The sequence below is a fragment of the Furipterus horrens genome, unplaced genomic scaffold, assembly GCF_987537825.1.
Source record: "Furipterus horrens unplaced genomic scaffold, mFurHor1.1.pri manual_scaffold_3, whole genome shotgun sequence".
Taxonomy (NCBI): domain Eukaryota; kingdom Metazoa; phylum Chordata; class Mammalia; order Chiroptera; family Furipteridae; genus Furipterus; species Furipterus horrens.
This window is the reverse complement of record NW_028327173.1, coordinates 100229436-100251790: the sequence shown is the minus strand read 5'-3', so window position 1 is coordinate 100251790 and position 22355 is coordinate 100229436.

The window sequence follows — 22355 nt, the reverse complement described above, 5'->3', positions numbered from 1 at the left end:
AATCACATTTTGCCCCGATGTCCGTGTCCATGAGTCATTTATACACATTTCTTGACTAATCCCTTCCCGTACATTTCCCTTTCTCTCTCTCCCCCCTCCCCCCTATTGACTGTTATTTTATTCCTTGTCCTATTTAGTTCATTTGTTTATGTTGTTCTTTAGTTTCCTGTATTAGGTGATATCATATGGTATTTTTCTTTCTATGCCTGGCTTATTTCACTAAGCATAATTCTCTCTAGTTCCATCCTTGTCGCAAATGGCAGGAGTTCCTTCTTTCTTTTTGCTGCAGAGTATTCCATTGTGTAAATGTACCACAGTTTTTTGATCCACTCATCTAAAGATGGGCACTCAGGCTGTTTCCAGCACTTAGCTATTATAAACACTGCTGCTATGAACATACGGGTGCATAAGTTCTTTTGAATTAAGGTTTTAGAATTTTTTGAGTATAATCCTAGCAGTGGAATAGCTGGTTCAAAGGCAGTTCCATTTTTGTTTTTTGAGGTAATTCCATACTGTTTTCCATAGTGGGTGCATCAGTCTGCATTCTGACCAACAGTGGACTCGGGTTCCCATATCTCCATATCCTTGACAGCACTTGTTGTTTGTTGATTTGTTGATGATGGCCATTCTGACAAGTGTAAAGTGGTATCTCATTGTGGTTTTTATTTGTATCTCTCTGATGCCTAGTGATGTTTAGCATTTTTTCAAGTATCTATGGACCTTCTGTATGTCCTCTTTGCAGAAGTGTTTGTTCAGTTCCTTTGCCCATTTTTTAATTGGGTTGTCTGTTTTCTTGATGTTGAGTTGTATAAGCTCTTTATATATTTTTGAGATCAGTACCCTGTCTGAGATATCATTGGCAAATATGTTTTCCCATATGGTTGGTTTCTTTTCATCTTGCTGATGTTTTCATTTGCTGAGCAGAAACTCTTTAGTTTGATGTAGTCCCATTTGTTTATTTTTCTCTTTATTTCTCTTGCCTTAGGAGATGTATCCATGAAAATATTGTCACGTGGGATATGTGAAATTTTCCTGCCTATGTTTTCCTCTGGGACTTTTATGGTGTCACAGCTTATATTTAAGCCTTTGATCCATCTTGAGTTTATTCTCATGTGTGGTGTAAGTTGGTCATCTAGTTTCTTTTTTTTTTGCATGTCCCTGTCCAGTTCTCCCAGAACCATTTATTGAAGAGGCTCTTCTCACCCCATTTTTTGTTCCTTCCTCCTTTATCAAATATTAGTTGACCGCACAGTACTGGGTTTATTTCTGGATTCTCTATTCTGTTCTATTGATCTATATATCTGTTCTAATGCCAGTACCAGACTGTTTTGATCACAGTGGCTTTGTAGTATTGTTTAATGTCTGGTATCGTGATTCCTCCTGCTGTGTTCTTCTGTCTCAAGATTGCTTTGTCTATTCGGGGTCTTTGTTGGTTCCATATGAATTTTTGGAGTATTTGTTCTAGGTTTGTGAAATATGTCATTGATATTTTAATAAGGATTGCATTGAATCTGTAAATTGCTTTGCGTAGTTTGGCAATTTGATGATGTATATTCTTCCCATCCATGAACATGGTATTTGTTTCCATCTATTTGTATCTTCCTTAATTTCTTTCTTCAATGTTGCATAATTTTCAGTGTACAGGTCTTTTATCTCTTTGGTTAAGTTTATTCCTTGGTATTTTATTTTTCTTGTTGCTATAGTAAATGATATTTTCATTTTTGTCTCTGTCTCTGGTATTTTATTGTTGCTGTACAGAAATGGCTTAGATTTCTGTATATTTATTTTGTACCCTGGAATTTTTGCCAAATTCACTTATTACATCGAGTAGTCTTTTAGTGGAGTTTATAGGGTTTTCTAGGTATACTATCATGTCATCGTGCCTATAGTGATAGTTTTACTTCTTCTTTCCCAATTTGGATGCCTTTTATTCCTTTTTCTTGTCTGATTGCTGTGGCTAGGACTTCCAACACTATGTTGAATAGAAGTGGAGAGAGTGAACAGCCTTGTCTAGTTCCTGATTTCAGGGGGAATGCTTTCAGTTTTTGTCCATTGAGTATGATGTTGGCTTCAGGCTTCTCATATATAGCCTTGATTATGTTAAGGTATGCTCCCTCAATTCCCATTTTGTGAGTGTTTTCATCATAAATGGGTGTTGTACTTTATCAAATGCTTTTTCTGCATCTATTGGTATGATTACGTGATTTTTGTCTTTCATTTTGTTTAGGTGATGTATTATATTTATTGATTTGCGAATATAAAACCACCCTTGCATCCCTGGGATGAATCCCACTTGATCGTGGTGTATGATCTTTTTGATGTGTTGCTAGATCCTGACTGCCAATATTTTATTGAGTATTTTAGCATCCATTTTTATCAGTGATATTGGCCTGTAGTTTTTTTTCTTTGTTGTGTCTTGACCTGGTTTTGGGATTAGGGTAATACTAGCTTCATAGAAAGAGTTTGGGATTTTTCCCTCTTCTTGAATTTTTTGGAATAGTTTGAGGAGGGTAGGAGTTAGTTCTTCCCTAAATGTTTTGTAAAATTCGCCTGTGAAGCCATCCGGTCCAGGGCTTTTGTGTGCAGGGCGATTTTTGATTACTGTTTCAATTTCCTTCTTTGTTATTGGTCTGTTGAGACTTTCTACTTCTTGATTCAGTTTTGGAAGGTTATATGTTTCTAGAAATCTGTCCATTTCTTCTAGGTTGTCAAATTTCTTGCCATACAGTTGTTTGTAGTAATTTTTTACAATCGTTTGTATTTTTGTGGTATCAGTCGTGATTTCGCCTCTTTCATTTCTGATTTAGCCTCTTTCATTTCTGATTTAGTTTATTTGGGTTTTTTCTCTCTTTTTCTTAATGAACCTGGCTAAAACTTGTTGTATTTGTTTATTGTTTGAAATAACCAGCTCCTAGTTTTGTTGATCTTTTGAATTGTATGATCTCTATGTCATTTAATTCTGCTCTGATCGTGATAATTTCCTTCCTTCTTCTTGCCCTAGGCTTTGTTTGTTGTTGTTCTATTTCTCATTGCTTTAGGGTTTGAATTTTTATTTGAGCTTCTTCTATCCTTTTCAGGTATGCCTGTATTGCTATGAACTTTCCTCTCAGGACTGCTTTGGCAGTATCCCATAGGTTTTGGTTTGTTGCGTGTTCATTATCATTAGTTTCCAGAAACTTTTTGATTTCTTTATTGATGTCATTGTTAACCCACTTATTATTTAATAGCATGTTCATTCTCCGTGAGTTTGGATGTCTTTCATTTTTTCCTTTGCGGTTGATTTCTAGCTTCAAAGCATTGTGGTATAAAAAGATGCTTCATATGGTTTCAATTTTCTTGAATTTGTTGAGGCTTGTTTTGTGTCCTATCATGTGGTCTATCTTTGAAAATGTCCCATGTGCATTTGAAAAGAATGTATATTTTGCTTCTTTGGGGTGAAATATTCAATATATATATATCAATTAAGCCCATGTGGTTTCATGTGTAATTCAATGCTTGTATATCTTAGGTGTTTTTCTGCTTTGAAGATCTGTCTATTGTTAATAATGGAGTGTAAAAGTCCCCTACTATGAGTGTGTTGTTCTTAATATCCTTCTTGTGGTCTTGTAATATTTTCTTTATGTATTTGAGTACTCCTATGTTGGGTGCATATATGTTTATCAGTGTTATATCTTTGTGATGGATGGTTCCCTTACGTATTATGAAATGCTCGTCTCTGTCTCTTTTTATGGCCCTTGTTTTGAAATCCGTTTTGTCTGATATGAGTACTGTTACCCCAGCTTTTTATTTGTGAGTCCATTTGCTTGGAATACTTTTTTCCATCCCTTCACTTTCAGTCTGTGTAAATCTTTTGTTTTGAGGTGTTTTTCTTGTAAACAGCATATATGTGGGTCATGTTTTCATATCCACTCCGCTACCACCAGTCTTTTAATTGGAGGATTTAATCCATTTACATTTAAGGTTATTATTGACATGTGTTTATTCATTTCCCTTTGTACCTGTGTTCCTCTCCTTTTTTTTCTTTCTTTTTTTTTTATAACATTCCCTTTAGCATCTCTTGCAATGCTGGTTTGGTGTAGATGTATTCTTTTAGTCTTTCTTTGTCTGAGAAACTCCTTATTTCACCTTCCATTTTAAATGAGAGCCTTGCTGGGTAGAGTATTCTTGGTTGCAGGCCTTTGTCTGTCATTGCTTGAAATATTTTTGACCATTCCCTTCTGGGTTGTAGTGTTTCTGTTGAGAAATCGGTCAATAGCCTTATTGGAGCTCCCTTTTATATTATTTGCTGTTTTTCTTTTGCTGCTTTTAGGATTCTCTCTTTGTTTTTGAATGTTGCCATTTTAATTATGATGTGCCTTGGAGTGAGCCTTTTGGAGTTCCTCTTCATGGAACTCTCTGGGATTCTTGGACTTGCATGAGTTTTTCGCTCATCAGGTTAGGAATATTTTCTGTTATTACTTTTCCTATCAAGTTTTGTATCCCTTGTTCTCCTTCTTCTCCTTCTTGTATTCCTATATCCAATACTCTTTTGTCTCATGTTGTCCTGTGATTCCCTTAAACATTCTTCATGCTTTTTCAATTTTTTTCATTTTATTTTATTGTATAGGAATTTTTTCTATATTGTCCTCTATCACTGATTGGATCCTCTGCTTTGTTTAGCCTGCTTTTGATTGATTCTACTGTGTTTTTCAGTTCAGAGGTTGTATCCTTCTATCCTGGTTCTTATTAATAGTTTCTTTGTTTTTATTTTATTTTTTGATTATTCAATTACAGTTGTCCCATTTTTCCCCCATTGCTCCGCCCTCCCAGCACATCCCTTCTCCCACAATTATATCACTCCCTGTTGTCCACGTCCATGAGTCATTCATATACGTTCCTTGACTAGACCCTTTCCTTACTTATCCCCCTTCACTCCCTCCACCCTACCCACTATTGACTACTATTCAAGTCTTTGCCTATTTAGTTTGTTTGTTTGTGTTGCTCTTTAGCTTCCTGTATTGGGTGATATCATATGGTATTTTGCTTTCTTTGCCTGGCTTATTTCACTAAGCATAATTCTCTCTAGTTCCATCCATGTTGTCGCAAATGGCAGGAGTTCCTTCTTTCTTTCTGCTACATAGTATTCCATTGTGTAGATGTACCACAGTTTTTTGATCCACTCATCTACAGATGGGCACTTAGGCTGTTTCCAGCACTTAGCTATTGTAAACAGGGCTGCTATGAACATAGGGGTGCATAAGTTTTTTTGAATTAGGATTTTAGGATTTTTTGGGTATAATCCTAGCAGTGGAATCACTGGTTCAAATGGCAGTTCCATTTTTAGTTTTTTGAGGTAATTCCATACTGTTTTCCATAGTGGCTGCACCAGTGTGCATTCCCAGCAACAGTGCAGTAGGGTTCCTGTTTCTCCAATCCTCGCCAGCATTTGTTGTTTGTTGATTTGTTGATGATGGCCATTCTGACAGGCGTAAGGTGGTATCTCATTGTGGTTTTTACTTGCATCTCTCTGATGGCCAATGATGTTGAGCATTTTTTCATGTGCCTATGGACCTTCTGTATGTCCTCTTCTGAGAAGTGTTTGTTCAGGTCCTTTGCCCATTTTTTAATTGGGTTGTTTGTTTTCTTGATGTTGAGTTGTGTAAGCTCATTATATATTTTGGAGATCAGTCCCCTGTCTGTGATATCATTGGCAAATATGTTTTCCCATATGGTTGGTTTCCTTTTCATCTTGCTGATGTTTTCTTTTGATGAGCAGAAACTTTTTAGTTTGATGTAGTCCCATTTGTTTATTTTTTCCTTTATTTCTCTTGCCTTGGGAGATGTATCCGTGAAGATATTGTTACGTGTGATATCTGAAATTTTCCTGCCTATTTTTTCCTCTAGCACTTTTATGGTATCGCGGCTCACATTTAAGTCTTTAATCCATCTTGAGTTTATTCTCGTGTGTGATGTAAGTTGGTGGTCTAGTTTCATTTTTTTACATGTCCCTGTCCAGTTCTCCCAGCACCATTTGTTAAAGAGGCTCTTCTCATTCCATTTTATATTCCTTCCTCCTTTATCAAAGATTAGTTGACCATAGAGGCCTGGGTTTATTTCTGGGCTTTCCATTCTGTTGCACTGATCTATATGTCTTTTCTTATGCCAGTACCAGACTGTTTTGATCACAGTGGCTTTGTAGAATTGTTTGGTGTCTGGTATCGTGATTCCTCCTCTGTGTTCTTCTGTTTCAAGATTGCTTTTGCTATTCGGGGTCTTTTTTGGTTCCATATGAATTTTTGGAGTATTTGTTCTAGGTCAGTGAAATATGTCATTGGTATTTTAATAGGGATTGCATTGAATTTGTAAATTGCTTTTTGTAGTATGGCCATTTTGATGATGTATATTCTTCCCATCCAAGAACATGGTATTTGTCTCCATTTGTTTGTATCTTCCTTAATTTCTTTCTTCAATGTTGCATAATTTTCAGTGTACAGGTCTTTTATCTCTTTGGTTAAGTTTATTCCTAGGTACTTTATTGTTCTTGTTGCTATAGTAAATGGTATTTACATTTTTGTCTCTGTCTCTGATATTTTATTGTTGGTGTACAGAAATGGCTTAGATTTCTGTATATTTATTTTGTACCCTGCTATTTTGCCAAATTCACTTTTAGTGGATTTTATAGAGTTTTCTAGGTATACTATCATGTCGTCTGCAAATAGTGATAGCTTTACTTCTTATTTCCCAATTTGGATGCCTATTATTTCTTTGTCTTGTCTGATTGCTGTGGCTAGGACTTCCAACACTATGTTGAATAGAAGTGGGGAGAGTGGACAGCCTTGTCTAGTTCCTGATTTCAGGGGGAATGCTTTCAGTTTCTGTCCATCGAGTATGATGTTGGCTTCAGGCTTCTCATATATAGCTTTGATTATGTTAAGGTATGCTCCCTCTATTCCCATTTTGCTGAGTGTTTTCAACATAAATGGGTGTTGTACTTTATCAAATGCTTTTTCTGCATCTATAGATATGATTATGTGATTTTTGTCTTTCCTTTTGTTTAGGTGACGTATTATATTTATTGATTGGCGAATATTGAACCATCCTTGCATCCCTGGGATGAATCCCACTTAACCGTGGTGTATGATATTTTTCTTGTATTGCTGGGGATCCTGTTTGCCAATATTATGTTGAGGATTTTAGCATCTATGTTCATCAGTGATATTGGCCTGTAGTTTTCTTTCTTTCCTGTGTCTTGACCTGGTTTTGGGATTAGGGTAATACTAGCTTCATAGAAAGAGTTTGGGATTTTTCTCTCTTCTTGGATTTTTTGGAATAGTTTGAGAAGGGTAGGAGTTAGTTCTTCCCTAAATGTTTTGTAAAATTTGCCTGTGAAGCCATCCGGTCCAGGGCTTTTGTGTGCAGGGCGATTTTTGATTACTGTTTCAATTTCCTTCCTTGTTATTGGTCTGTTTAGACTTTCTACTTCTTCTTGATTCAGTTTTGGAAGGTTATATGTTTCTAGAAATCTGTCCATTTCTACTAGGATTCAAATTTCTTGCCATATAGTTGTTTGTAGTAATTTCTTATAATTGTTTTTATTTCTGAGGTATCAGTCGTGATTTCTCCTCCTTCATTTCTGATTTTGTTTATTTCGGTCTTCTCTCTTTTTTTCTTAATGAGCCTGGCTAGAGGCTTGTCAATTTTGTTTATTTTTTCAAAGAACCAGCTCCTAGTTTTGTTGATTTTTTGGATTGTTCGTTTCGTTTCTATGTGGTTTAATTCTGCTTTGATCTTGATGATTTCCTTTCTTCTTTTTGCCCTAGGCTTTGTTTGTTGTTGCTGTTGTAGTTCATGTAGCTTTATGGTTAGGTTTTTTATTTGAGATTCTTCTAGCCTTTTCGGATATGCCTGTATTGCTATGAACTTTCCTCATAAGACTGCTTTTGCTGTGTCCCATAGGTTTTGGGCTGTTGTGTGTTCATTCTCATTAGTTTCTAGAAATTTGTTGATTTCTTCTCTGATGTCATTGTTAACCCATTCGTTATTTAAGAGCGTGTTATTCATTCTCCATGAGTTTGGGTGTCTTTAATTTTTTTCCCTGAGGTTGATTTTTAGTTTCAAGGCATTGTGGTCTGAATAGATGCTTGATATAATTTCAATTTTCTTGAATTTGTTGAGGCTTGTTTTGTGCCCTATTATGTGGTCTATCTTTGAAAATGTCCCATGTGCCTTTGAAAAGAATGTATATTTTGCTTCTTTGGGGTGAAAAGTTCTATATATATATATATCAAATAAGTCCATGTGGTTTAGTGTGTTGTTTAATGCCTGTATATCCTTGGTGTTTCTTTGCTTGGATGATCTGTCTATTGTTGATAACGGAGAGTTGAAGTCCCCTACTATGAGTGTGTTGTTGTTAATATCCTTCTTGTGGTCTTCTAGTATTTGCTTTATGTATTTCGGTGCTCCTATGTTTGGTGCATATATGTTTATCAGTGTTATATCTTCTTGATGGATTGTTCCTTTAAGTATTATGAAATGTCCTTCTTTGTCTCTTTTTATTGCCCTTGCTTTGAAATCCGTTTTGTCTGATATGAGGACTGCTATCCCAGCTTTTTTTTCCGGTCCATTTCCTTGGAATATTTTTTTATATCCCTTTACTTTCAGTCTATGTAAATCTTTTGTTTTGAGGTGTGTTTCTTGTAGACAGCAAATATGTGGGTCCTGTTTTCTTATCCATTCCGTTACCCTTTGTCTTTTAATTGGGGCATTTAATCCATTTACATTTAAGGTTATTATTGACATGTATATATTCATTTCCCTTTTGTATCTCTGTTCCTCTACTCTTTTTTGTTTTTTTCTCTTCCTTTTTCTTAGAATATTCCCTTTAGCATCTCTTGCAATGCTGGTTTGGTGGAGATGCATTCTTTTAGTGGTCCTTTGTCTGAGAAACTCCTTATTTCACCTTCTATTTTAAATGAGAGCCTTGCTGGGTAGAGTATTCTTGGTTGTAGGCCTTTGTTTTTCATTGCTTGAAATATTTTTGACCATTCCCTTCTGGCTTGTAATGTTTCTGTTGAGAAATTGGTCGATAGCCTCATTGGAGCTCCCTTGTAAGTTATTTGCTGTTTTTCTCTTGCTGCTTTTAGGATTCTCTCTTTGTCTTGGAATGTTGCCATTTTAACTATGATGTGCTTTGGAGTGGGTTTTTGGGGGTTCCTCTTTATTGGAACTTTCAGTGCTTCTTGGACTTGCATAACTTTTTCTCTCATCAGGTTCGGAAAATTTTCTGTCACTATTTCTCCTATCAGTTTTTCAATTCCATGCTCCTTTTCTTCTCCCTCTCTTATTCCTATGATCCTGATATTATTTTTTAAATGCTATCCTGTAATTCCCTTACATCTTGTTCATACTTTTTCAATCTTTTTTCATTTTGCTGTATCATTTGAGAATTATTACCTACGTTATCCTCTAACTCACTAATCCGATCCTCTGCTTCATTTTGTCTGCTCTTGACTGATTCTACTGCGTTTTTCAGTTCAGAGATTGCATTCTTCATTTCTTCCTGGTTCTTGTTGATAGTTTCTATCTATGTCTTTTTTTATGCTGGTGTAGTTCTCTGCAAGTTCCCTGTAATTTTCTTGGAGCTCTTGGTAACTTCCTTGGAGTTTGTCATAGTTGTTTTTGAGGTCTTCGAGCATATTGAGCTTCTTCACCACCATAGTTTTGAATTTTGTGTCGGACATTTGGGCTATGTCTATTCCACCTACCTCTCTTTCTGGGGATTCCTCTTTTCTTTTCATTGAGAGGTTGTTTCTGCGTCTTACCATGTTGGATTCTTCTTGTTTGTTTTTGTTATTTGGATTTGTCTGCTTTGCCTTACCACCTTTGTGGTATGAGATTTTTTATGGTAGATCTGGAGGTTTCAGTGGTGCAGTCTCTTTGATCTCCTGAGCCTGATGTTCTTGGGGTATCTTTTATATCATTTGTTTATGCTGTCTGGTTATATTTCAGATTTTTTTGTTGTTGTTAGGATATTCCTTCTGGCTTGTTGATTGAGAGTCACTCTATCCACTTTATCCCGAATTCTTTTGTGAAGATGCTGTTAAAAACACAAACACACAGCCCCAGGAGGAGACCCGCACCCTCAAAAATATCCCCCACTCTCTATCCTGCTATCATCAGCCAACGGGCAAGTATTAATATAGATGTAGAGAAATTAGAGCTTTTATACTATAGTAAGAATAGATAAGAGTTGTTTTAGTGAAGGAAAAATATGATTTTTGAGAGAGGAGATAATAGATTAATAATAGTTGAGATTGTGCAAGACAGTAGGTAATATTTATGTTGTATGTTAATAACTATAGAAAAAAAAGGTGGAAGAGTGCAGAATATAGTAGGAAAGTGGAATTATATAGTATTAGATTTAAAAAGTAGTTATAGTCTATTTATTTAGAGTGAAAGGGAGGCTAAACTAGTCCCACAAAAAAATAAACAACAATTTAAGAAGAGGGATAAGAAGGAAAGATTATATATAACAGATTAGAGATATAGTTTGTTTTTTCCTCCTTCCTTCCCCTCCTCCCTCCTCCCCTCCTCTTTCAGGAAGAAAAGAAAAAGGAAAAAGGGAAAAAGAAAAAAAAAAAGAATGTTTTTGCTCAGTTCAGCCTTCTTGTGTCGTCTTCTTTTTCTGCGTCCACAGCTGGTCTAATGTGATGGGTCAGAGATTCCCATTCCTTGCAGCAGTGGTGTGCACGAGGTGGCCAGCAGGGCGCAATGCAAGGCAGCGAAGAGCCCACCTCAGGTCTGCCACACTGTGCTCCAGGAAAGCAGGCCATGCCGCGCTCTGGGGAAGCTGGCGAGGTGTTTTTTTTCACTCAAGCATCAGTGCACGCCCAAGGCGGCTGGGGAACTAAGCTCAGGCCTGTCCCACCGCGCTCCTAGAAAGCAGGCCACGCCAAGCTCCTGGAAAGCCCTCCAGGTGTTTTTTTGGCTCGAGCACCGGTGGACGCCCAAGGTGTACGGGGAACTAAGCTCTGGCCTGCCACGCAGCGCTCCTAGAAAGCCGGCTGCGCCATGCTCTGAGGAAGCCAGCCGCGCTGTTTTCCGAGAAAGCCCTCGAGGTGTTTTTTGGCTCGAGTGCCAGTGTGCACCCAAGAGGCTGGGGAGTTAGCCTCAGGCCTGCAGCGCCGTGTTCCGGGAGTTGGTCTTTCGCCTCTTAGGGCAGGGCCACAGACACTTGTGCTCAGTAGACGTGAGTGTCTGTGAGTCGCTGCTGCCCACCATTCTGGCACCTCCTGAGCAGGCACGCGCAGAGCCTGGGCAAGTGCTCTCCGCTCCAGATTCTGGCCTGGTACTTCGGCCTGGTGCCCACTGGGCTGGCCAGGGGCAACTGCGCACAGTCTTCTGCGTGTCCAGTGGGCCCTCCCTGCGCCCATTGGGTCACTGATTTTATATCTGCTGATGTGTGTCCGAGGGACGCCTGGACTCACGGCCCCACGCACCTGGGCCAGTGAATGAGGGCACTTCCCTATGCGCGCCCGCACGACCCAAGGGGAGGGTTGGGGAGTGGATGAGTGCGCCTCTGCGCCTGCGCTCCTCAAGAACGACCTACCACCCCCAAACTTTCCTCCCCTCTCCACTGTCCACTAGAGAAAAATATAAAGGAGAATTATGTTCTCACTTGCCTGGCAGCACGCTGTCTCCTGTCCTTCAGTGCCAATGCCACTTGGTCGAGTCCGGTCTCTGCCAGTGGGCAGAGATCCGCTCTCCTCCCGACTCCTCTCCCGGGTAGCCTGTGGTCGCCAAAAAGCCTTTGTGTACTTCCAGCCAAAGCTCCGGCAGCAGCCGCCCCAGACAGGAATCCTGTTTCGTCCACTTTTTGTCCTCTATCCTCAATAAACAGGTTGTTCCCAGATGGATTTTCTCTAATCCAGCAGTGTCTTGGCTCAACTCCTGCCAGTGTCCAGCTGCTCACTGAGATGTTCTGTCTGCAGTTAGCCCAAACTGCAGACGGGTCTCAGGAGCCTGAAACAGCAGCTTCTCCTCACTCCTCCGCCATCTTCCCCCTTATTAATAGTTTCTATGTCCTTTTTTTATGCTGGTGTAGTTCTCTGTAAGTTCCCTATAGCTTCCCTGCAAGTCTTTGTAATTTTCTTGGATTTGCTGATAATTTCCTTGGAGTTTGTCAGAATTATCTTTGAGATTGTCAAGTACGTTGAGCTTCTTCATCACCATTATTTTGAATTCCATGTCTGATTTTGGGTTATGTCTATTTCATCTACCTCTCTTTCTGGGGTTCCTGTTTTCCTTTCATTGGGAGGTTGTTTCTGCGTCTTCCCATGTTGGACTCTTCTTGTTTTTGTTTTTGTTTTTTTTTTTAATTTGCTTTGATTTTTCCACCTTTACGGTATGAGATTCTTTATGGGAGATCTGGGGATTTCAATGATGCAGTCTCTTTGCTCTCCTGAGGCTGATGCTCTTGGGATACCATTTATGTCATTTGTTTATGCTGTCTGGTTATATTTCACTTATTCTTTGGTGGATCCTTCCCTCTGGCTAGTTGATTGAGAATCACTCTGTCCACCTTGTCTTGAGTTCTTTGTGGAGATGCTGTTAAAAACATAAACACACAGCCCAGGCAAGAAACCCACACCCTCAAAAATATTCCCCACCCTCTATCCCACTATTGGCAGTGAATTAGCCAGTATTAATATATATGTAGAGAAGTTAGGACTATTATTCTATGGGAGAAATTGATGAGTTGATTTAAATGAAAAAAATGATGATTTTTGAGAGGGGGCAATAATAGAGTAATAATAATTGCAAGTAGTATCAAGGCTATGCAAGAGAGTAAGTAATATTTATATTGTATGTTTTTAAAAAAGAGAGGAAAGAATGTAGAATAAAGTAAGAAAGTGGAAGTGTATAGTATTAGATTTATGTAGTAGTTATATGTTATATATTTAGTGTGAAAGGGAGGCTAAACAAAACAGACAAATAAAAAAATATTAAAGATGTAAAATTAAAAAATAAAATAAAATAGAAATAAAAATTTTTAAAAAGTAAGTTTTTACTCAGTTCAGCCTTTGTGTGCAGTCTTCTTTTTCTGGATTCACACTTGGTTAAAATTCCATGAGTTTCAAATTTTTTCTGTCTGTCTGGCTGTGAGGAGATCTGGCTGGTTCCTGTGGCTGCTTTTCTCTCCCTTGTGGGCCTGCTGTAACTATCTGCTATGAGCTGCAGAGTTGAGTCTCTCCCCACTTGTCCTGCAGCACCCTCCAGCAGTCCTCAGGCTTCTCTAGCAACAATGTTCTGTTGGCAAGCCAGTGTGCATGTTCTTAGTCCCTGAACCACCTTGGATCCTGACTTTGCGTCTACTCCCAAGAAGTCTCTGTGCTCCAAGCTGCAGCACCAGGCTGTGTCTCTCCTTGGCTGGCAGTGCCTCACTGTTCACCTGCATGCACTTCCCACCAGCCTGGGGCCCCGACTCTGTCCCTGTTTCTAACGCAGATCTCCAGGCCCAGCTCAACTTCTCTCTTTTTAGTGGTGCCACAATGTGTGCACTCATGGCGTGGGGCTGCCAGCCCAGACCTGCCAGTCCAGGTCGCTTGCCGTCCTTCCACACCTCCAGCCACTTCAAGGAAACCTTTCTATTATTTCCCTATGGGACTCTGCTGGTCCCAGCACCCACAGTAGGCAGAAGTCTCCAAGCAGATCCCTGCCAGTGAGCTGGTCTGCAGCTACCCCTCTGGAGTACAGTGTGGTAGCAGCATCGGGCTTGGTGGGCCCAGTGACTCCCCCTGAGAGCACCAGCAAGCCTTCTACCCTTTTCCACTTTGCTCTCGCTCTCCCTTGCCCACTCACACTGTCTGAAATTCATAATCACTTACTCGTCTCCCTGTCAGTATCCCAAGCTTTCCATGATATGAGCAAGCAGACAACACTGTTACCTATTCTGCCACCATCTTCCTCCTCCCTATAATCATTATTTTGAAATCAAGGTCTAATAGTTTTCTGACCTGAATTTCATTTAGCAGTCTTTCTGGGGATTCCTCATTTCATTTCAGTTGATGGTTATTTCTTTGTCTCCCCATTTTAGGTGTCTTTTCTTGTTTGTTTCTGTGTATTAGCTTGGTCTGCTTTGCTTCCTTGTCTTTGTGGTGTTGTAGGTAACAAGGAAGCTAGTGACTCTCAAACCAGTAGGAAATAATTAACAGCTAAAACCCACTGTAATTGAATCATGAATCAGGGGTCAGTGTCTGAGTCAACAGTAAAACAAAGAAAGAATATAGGTATATGAGTCAGGAAATGACATTCCACAGTTCATCACAAATGTCTCTAAAATCAAAGAGAGGAAGATATTCATCACCAAACACAGCGATTTGGGAAATGTAGCTAGACAACTCAGAAAACAAGTTAGGGAATTTTCAAGGGAGAGCTACAGACAGACCTATTGCTAATGGCATTAAGTTGTCACTCCAGTGTATCCAATTAATGAAGAAGTTGAGGAGAAGGTGTGGGGGACTACTTGCATTAGGATAAAACTAGTTTGCTTTTTCCACTTCAGCACACCTGCCTCTCTGGCTGAGCATCGATTTCTACAGAATTGTGAATAAAAGCTTCACTTTGCTGCTGAAGTCCTGTGTCCCAGTGTTTTATTGTGAGCGTTTCTCACAGTGTGACCTTCTGTGTTAGGAGAACTGTGGGACTCAGTGGTATAGTTCCTTTGAGTTCTTGAGTTTGATGCTCTTGGGCTGCCCTTTATGTTGTTTATGTAGGCTTTCTGGTTGTGGTTGAGTTTTTGTTGTTGTTGGGTCATTCTTCGGTGGGTCCTTCTCTCCAGATGGCTTATTGAAGGTCACTCTTTCCACCATGTCTTGTATTCTGTTGTTCTGTTGCTATCAAAACAAAACCAAGCAGCCCAGGAAACAGATCCACACCTGCAAAAATAACCCCCACTCACAACCACACTATTAGTTACAAATAAGCCAATATTTTTAAGTATATTTTATTGATTATATTGTTACAATAGTCCCAATTTTCCCCCTTTGCTCCCCTCTGCCCAGCACCCCCGCTCCCCCAGCAATCCCCCCCAACAAGTCCATTTCCATGGGTCATATAAACAAGCTCTCCCGCTTTACCTTTTCATATATTCTTCTTCTACTTCTTCTTTTTTAAAATAAATAAATAATTTACTAATTATTTTAACAATAAAAAATAACAATCCCTCCCTCTCAGACTTAAGACCCTTTATAATCTTATAAAGGACAATGGGCAAAGGTCTCAAGCTTCTCTAGCTGCTTCAAGCTGGACATGGTCATCATCCTACATACCCTTGGGCCCAGAAATCCCTAATAAGAGTGGGGGTGTGGAGGGGAGGGTTGCCTTCCCACATGGGGAAGGATCGTGCAGACTCCAGGTCGGTTGGCTGTCCCTGGACAATGGCGTGCTTGATTTAACAGGCTGGCATCCTTGTTGATTTCTGGGGGCAACAGGGTTAAAAGACATCATTCAATCCATAACCACTAGATGACAAAAGGCAGGGATTAATTTTCAATGTCCCGCATTAGGGAAAAAAAGGGGCTTCTCTGGAGGAAAGTGTGCCAGACACATCTCACCTGTCCAAAACCCTTTTGCCCACCATACTTAGTTTGGGCTGGGGAAAATATTTTAGGTTTCCCACCTCTCAGACCTCTGGGCTCTTTCTGTCCAAGCCATTAGGATAGAAAAGAGAAACCAGTTTCAAAGTAAAGCCCACAGACCACCCCATACTTCACCAACCCAGCCATTTAGTTCAGCCAAACCACTGAGTCTCAGGAGGCAGAGCTGCAGACAGGATTAAGTGAGGCCTATAAGTACAGACAATCACTCAGGTAATGAGATCATAGGCTTATGCCCTTTGAACACAGAAAACACATGTTAATTTATGTAACATAACCCACAAACAAGTCTCTATAAGCCAATATTAATACAGGTGTAAAGAGATTAAGACTATTACAAGAAAGGAAAAAAAACGAGATGACTGAGAGAAAAGTGTTTTTGTGAGGGCAGAGGGAGGAGCAATAATAAGAGTCTAGAATAGAGACAAGGCATAGAAAAAAAGGTAAAATTTACCTCATAGGTAAAAGAAGGAGGAGGGAAAGCAAGCAGAATGGAGTAAGAGAAGGGAAGCACATAGTATTAAGTTTAAACCTAAATTTAAAAATCTATGTATATATATATATATATTTATATATAATGGGGGAAAGAAAAAATAATCAAAAATTATATATATCAAAAATAATAAGGATCTAGCTGGAGAGAAAGGTCCCTCCCAGCCCTATCAACAACAAATGAGCTAAGATTTATATAGGTGGCCTGGGGATGAGAAGGAGGAAAGGGTAGCAGGAGGAGGAGTACTGAAAGTGAAGAATGAAAACCAGATTAAGACAGGGAAAAATTTACATCTAAAATGAAAAATAGGGCAGGAAGAAGGCAAGATGGAGTAGGGAGGGGAGTAATAAGATTTGAGATTTGAAATACAAAAATAGTGACTATCTAGATATGAGCTTGAAGAATATATTAATAATCATCTTATCCACAACTACCAAGTAAGATTAATAAAGGTGGGGCACAAGTATGAGTATTTTAAGAACAGGATTTTATGATAGCTGACAATCGCAAGTATGAGTATTTTAAGAACAGGATTTTATGATAGCTGACAATCGCTGGAGTGGGGGCGGGGAGCTTGTAAGAGTACAGAATGGAAATAAGTGGTAGCTACAGGTAAATAGAATTTAAATTCAAGATAAGTAGAGAAAGGAAGAAGGTAAAATGGAGTAAGAGAAAGGAAGGGGAAATATATGAGGTTTGAAATAAACTACAATAACCTGGTGACATATTAGACTCTAGTTTAAGGGAAATATATGCTATCTAAAAGCCATGCAAGGGGAAGGTTTGCACCTTGTTGGCCCAAGGAACTGTGTAGCTCCTGGTGGCTAGCGAGGGACCTTTTCAGAGCTTTTTCTTCTTTCCTCTGTGGAAATGCTCCCATCAGGATACTCCTGCATTCAGCTCCTGCCTCCCAGTCCTGAGCTTCCAGTTCTCTGGCTGGCTGGCAGCTCTGTCAAATTCTCCTCTCTGACCAGCCCTCTGCTCTGAGCCAGACTGGGTTAAATTCCACTCAATTGTCCTGCGGTGCACTGTGTCCCTCTGAGATTTTGTTTAGCAGAGCTGCTGTCCCCACATACAAGTGTGTGAACCCTGGGTTCCTGCCCAGTCTTGGGTCTTGCCTTAGCTCCCCTTTTAAGAGAGTCTCTGTGTGATCCTGCAGTTGCAGTACTGATCCCTGGGTGCCCCATTTTCCATGTGTGCTCCCTCCCCCAAAATCACACAGTCTCTCATGGTCAGGGCTGGCATCTGCTTTCCCAAACCTCCTACTGTTTTATATAAAGTTTTTAACCAGTTCTTTCCCAGGTGGCATGGTGCTGGAGAGAGACTTGTGGTGATTCAGTAACACAGGGTGGTGGTGAAATCCTGGCCCTGCTCCTTCCATTGATCTTCCACCTAGGGCGGGCAGTTTCTAGGGCCCACACTTCCCAGGCCTTCTCTCTCTGCCCTAGTAGCTCACAGCTCCTGTGTCGATCTGAAGGTGTCTCTACACTGTGCAGCCAGAAGATCTGGGCTAGGCAGCTGTGGCAGGCCCCCAGTCAGGAAGCACAGGCTGCTGGCTCCCAGGAGCCCTGCACATGCCAATTATTGGCTGCTCCTGCTCAGTTGCTGCATTCTTGTCCACGTTTGTGCTAACTCACTGCTGCTCTCCTTTCCTTTCTGTTCTGTGTATTCACTCCAACTCCGGTTTGGGATGGGAGCAAGTGGACAGGGCTGCTAACCCCTGCACAATCGAAAACCAGGAGGACCTGGAAAAGACAGGTGTTTACAGGCAAGGCTGAATGCCAGGTATGTGGATCTGCTTCTGTGCCCTGAAGGGCAGACTGAAGGTCACCCTAAATGTTCCTTGCGTAAGTTCCAGCAAAGCAGATGTAAAGATCATAAGTGATCATTTGCTGCTCTTGTTGTGTTTATGCAAATGAACAGGATAAATTAAAAATGAACTTAATGCAGTCCCTTTAATGACAAGGAGGGTAATCTTAGGGAGAAAAATCAAGATTCAAGGAAGATCACAATGCCCAGTGGTAAACTATAAAGTAGTGCAGCTGTCTTTAAAGTTTCTTTTCATTTAAAATTTGTTTTCATTTGAAAGTAAAACTATGTCTGTGGCATTATCAGAGATGTTTAATTTACAGGCAAGAAGAATGTCAAATGCCTTGCAACTGGATGTCTTTCCGATAAGACAGTCCTACAGATCTATAAACTTGTGTATGGGTTATGTTACATAAGTTAACACGTGTTTTCTGTTTTCAAAGGGCATAAGCCTACGATCTCATTACCTGAGTGATTGTCTGTATGTATAGACCTCACTTAATCCTGTCTGCATTGCTGCCTCCTGAGACTCAATGGTTTGGCTGAACTAAGTGGCTGGGTAGGTGAAGAACGGGGTGGTCTGTGGGCTTCACTTTAAAACTGGTTTCTCTTTTCTATCCTAATGGCTTGGACAGAAAGAGCCCAGAGGCCTGAGAGGGGGGAAACCTAAAATATTTCCCTCAGTCCAAACTAAGTATAATGGGCAAAAGGGTTTTGGACAGGTGAGATGTACCTGGCATACCTTCCTCCAAAGAAGCCCTTCTTTTCCCTAATATGGGACATTGAAAAATTAATACCTGTCTTTTGTCATCTAGTGGTTACGGATTGAATGATGTCCTTTAACCCTGTTGCCCCCAGAATACAACAAGGATGCCAGCCTGTTAAACCAAGCATGCCGTTGTCCAGAGACAGCCAACCAACCTGGAGTCTGCACGATCCTTCCCCTTGTAGGAAGGCCACCCTCCCCTCCACACCCCGACTCTTATTAGGGATTTCTTGACCCAAGGGTAGGTAGGACGACGACCATGTCCAGCTTGAAGCAGCTAGAGGAGCTCGAGACCTTCGTCCATTGTCCTTTATAAGATTGTAAAGAGTCTTAAGTCTGAGAGGGAGGGATTGTTATTTTTTATTGTTAAAATATTTAACTAATTAATTAATTATTTTTTAAAAAAGAAGAAGAATATATGAAAGGGTGAGCCATGGGCATGGACTTAGGGAGGGGATTGTCGGGGAAGGGGGGTGCTGGGCGGAGGGGAGCAAAGGGGAAAAAATTGGAACTATTGTAACAATATAATCAATAAAATATACTTAAAAAAATAAAATAAAATAAAGGAGAAAAAAAAAGAAAATAAACTTTAAATACAGTTAGCTGACTATTTTATAGTCTACACCAGCATTGTGGTTTTCCCTGAATTGTGATTTTTCTCCTTAAGATTACCCTCCTTGTCATTAAAGGGACTACATTAAGTCCATTTTTAATTTATCCTGTTCATTTGCATAAACACAAGAGCAGCAAATGATCACATATGATCTTTACATCTGCTTTGCTGGAACTTACACAAGGAACCTTTAGGATGACTTTCATTCTGCCCTTCAGGCCACAGAAGCTGAGCCACATACTTGCCATTCAGCCTTGCCTGTAAACACCTGTCTTCTCCACATCCTTTGGGTAAAAACCTTTGAAACTTCAATGAACTACAATGAGTACCTGATGTACTTTTTAAGGTACTGTTAGCAGTTCTACTGTGGACAAGTTTTTGTTCTTCCAGGGAGAGTCTTATGACAGTCTGAAGATGTCATGTCAAAAAATACTGAATAAAGCAAACCCCCTACCTACGGTGCTCACTAGCAAGACCAGGAATTATAGAGATTAGTATAATTGGCAGAGGAAAAATAACAAAATTTTAAATAACAAATTAAGAATTACTCTGTAATTTACTGGAGTAGAGTTAAAAATTTGATTAGTATCATTTTATTCCTTATCTAAATGTTTACTTTCCCACTGGTTACCCAACCCCTCCAAATGGGACATTGTTCTTGTTTCTTTTTGTATCACCAGCATATCATGAAGCACAGTATTTGGCACATTCTCAAATATTTAGGAATGAATTATACATTTTTCCTTTGTCTTATTTAATTTGTTTTGCAGTCATATTTAGGAGAACTAGTACATTCATAGAATATGCCTAAAAAGGAATGAATGAGCAAGTGATAAATGAATGGTTTCCCCAAAATCAATTTTGAGACCCAGTTGCCATAAGCTTGTTGAACCAAGTTGAAGCTTTATTATTCAAATTCACACTCCAAACTACAGTATGAGTGGGCCTAAGAAAATCAACTGCTTCTTATTTCATATAAAATGAATAGACACCTAAGGCAGTCCCTTCAGATCTCAGCTAACAATGCTACAGGGAAAAATGTGACTTCACTAGAATATGTGAGAGAATTACCAGTTGGGGTCAGGACGTCAGCTGCTTGCAGTTTTGCATTTCTCCAGACACTGAGAATTAGATATATTTATGGGCCTTGGGAGCAGAGTAGTCTGTAATGCAATTTCAGCTCATCTATTTGGTAAAGAAAAATGGGAAATGTTTACCAGACATGTCTGCTTAAGCCTTCCCTGAATCCATAGCATTTGTATCAATACAGGAAGTCACAAACATAAATTGAATTTATAGACTTGTGAAAAATAAATCAATGGAAAAACCTTGGTACCAGAGCTTATATATAAGCTTCCTCCTTGGTTATTTTTATCTGTGCTTGCTTAGAGCATTGTTCAAAACAAAGAATTGTGGCACATTTAAATGAGTCATTTTGGAATAAAACCATTTGAGAGATTTTGCTCTAATAATGGAACTTCCCTATTTTCACATTAGCCTTGATTACACAGCAAGCTATAGAATTTCAATAACACTTAGTTTTTTAATCACTCTTAAGATATAAAAACAGAAGGGGACAAAGGAGAGCATTTTAATCATTTACCTTTCTAACATAAGTTCAAATTGTTTCTTATATTCTCTTCTTTAGATAAAAAAAGACACATTTAAACACATTGAGAAAATGTGATGTCTTAGCACATATGATTCAAGTGACTAAAATGAGCAACATTCATGTCTTAAATAAATTAGACAATTTTCTCTGTTGTACCAGGCAACGTTGCAGCAAGGAGCAGAAGTCCACTCAACTGAGCAACTAAAGAAAGGTCAATGACAGGGCTTCTTACAGAAGTGTGGTCTCAGTTAAGCCTAAAAAGAAGGGTGGTGAAACTTACTGAAAGGGGTGTGGGAAAGGGGCTGTTATGAGAGCAAACTGTCACTGTAGAATAGGGGCCTTGGCTTGGCCAGAGTCAGGTTGGGGAACAAATGCCCTGTCCTTTCTGCCTGATCACTCTCTCTGGTGTCTTTCTGGTTCCTGTTATCATTGACAAGAAACACGTAAGGGTTAGCTTGTTCAAACTTGATACCTGCAGGCTAATCTTAAGGAAAAAGACCTGGCCTCCTATAAATCTCCATGGAAACTGATCACAGTCCAGTTCTTACAATCATAAATCCTTAATGACTGCAATGCTTGAAACCCCAAAGCTGGCACTCCTTATACATACCCAGCTGAAAAGAAAAGGCCACATTGTAGCCCCTAATCACAGGCAGAGGGATCAGTATTTCCCTAATATGCAGTTTAATATGCCACAACCCAAGGTTGTCAGAATAACAACTAATCCCACCAGATTTTTGTGTGTTGTTCTAGAACAGTGGTTCTCAACCTTCCTAATGCTGCAACCCTTTAATACAGTTCCTCACGTTGTGGTGACCCCCAACCATAACTAAAGCATAGCGATTAATCACAAAAATAATATGTAATTATATATGTCTTTTCCGATGGTCTTAGGTGACCCCTGTGAAAGTGTTGTTCGAACCCCAAAGGAGTCACAAACCACAGGTTGAGAACCGCTGTTCTAGAATCAATGGGAAATGAAGGAGTCACATTGGTTCTATGGATCCCATGTCCTTGAGTTTTCCCCAGTAAGTGTTTGATATGTGTGTTGTCTGCTCATTCACTTTTGTTTGCACTGAACAAGGAAGCCAGATGGATGCAATGAAAAGAGGTGGGCCTTCACACTGAGGAAGCTGAAAAGTGTGCAGATCTGACCTGGAGGGGCAAACTGTACCAGTCTCAGTCTCTCTCTCCTTCTCCCTCTATTTAAGCTGTATGACCCTGCCCTGTGCCCATCTTATTACGCATTTGAAAAGTTAAGTTACACATGCAGGAAACGAGTGCGCTGACTCAGTGCTCCTTCCACTATGATGTGGCTTGTCCAGGTTACTGGCATACCGGCAGTTGATGGGCCATAGCCAAAGAGTGTGCCACTAAGTTCACATTTACTACACTTGTAATGGATTTCACTCTCTGTAGTAGAATGT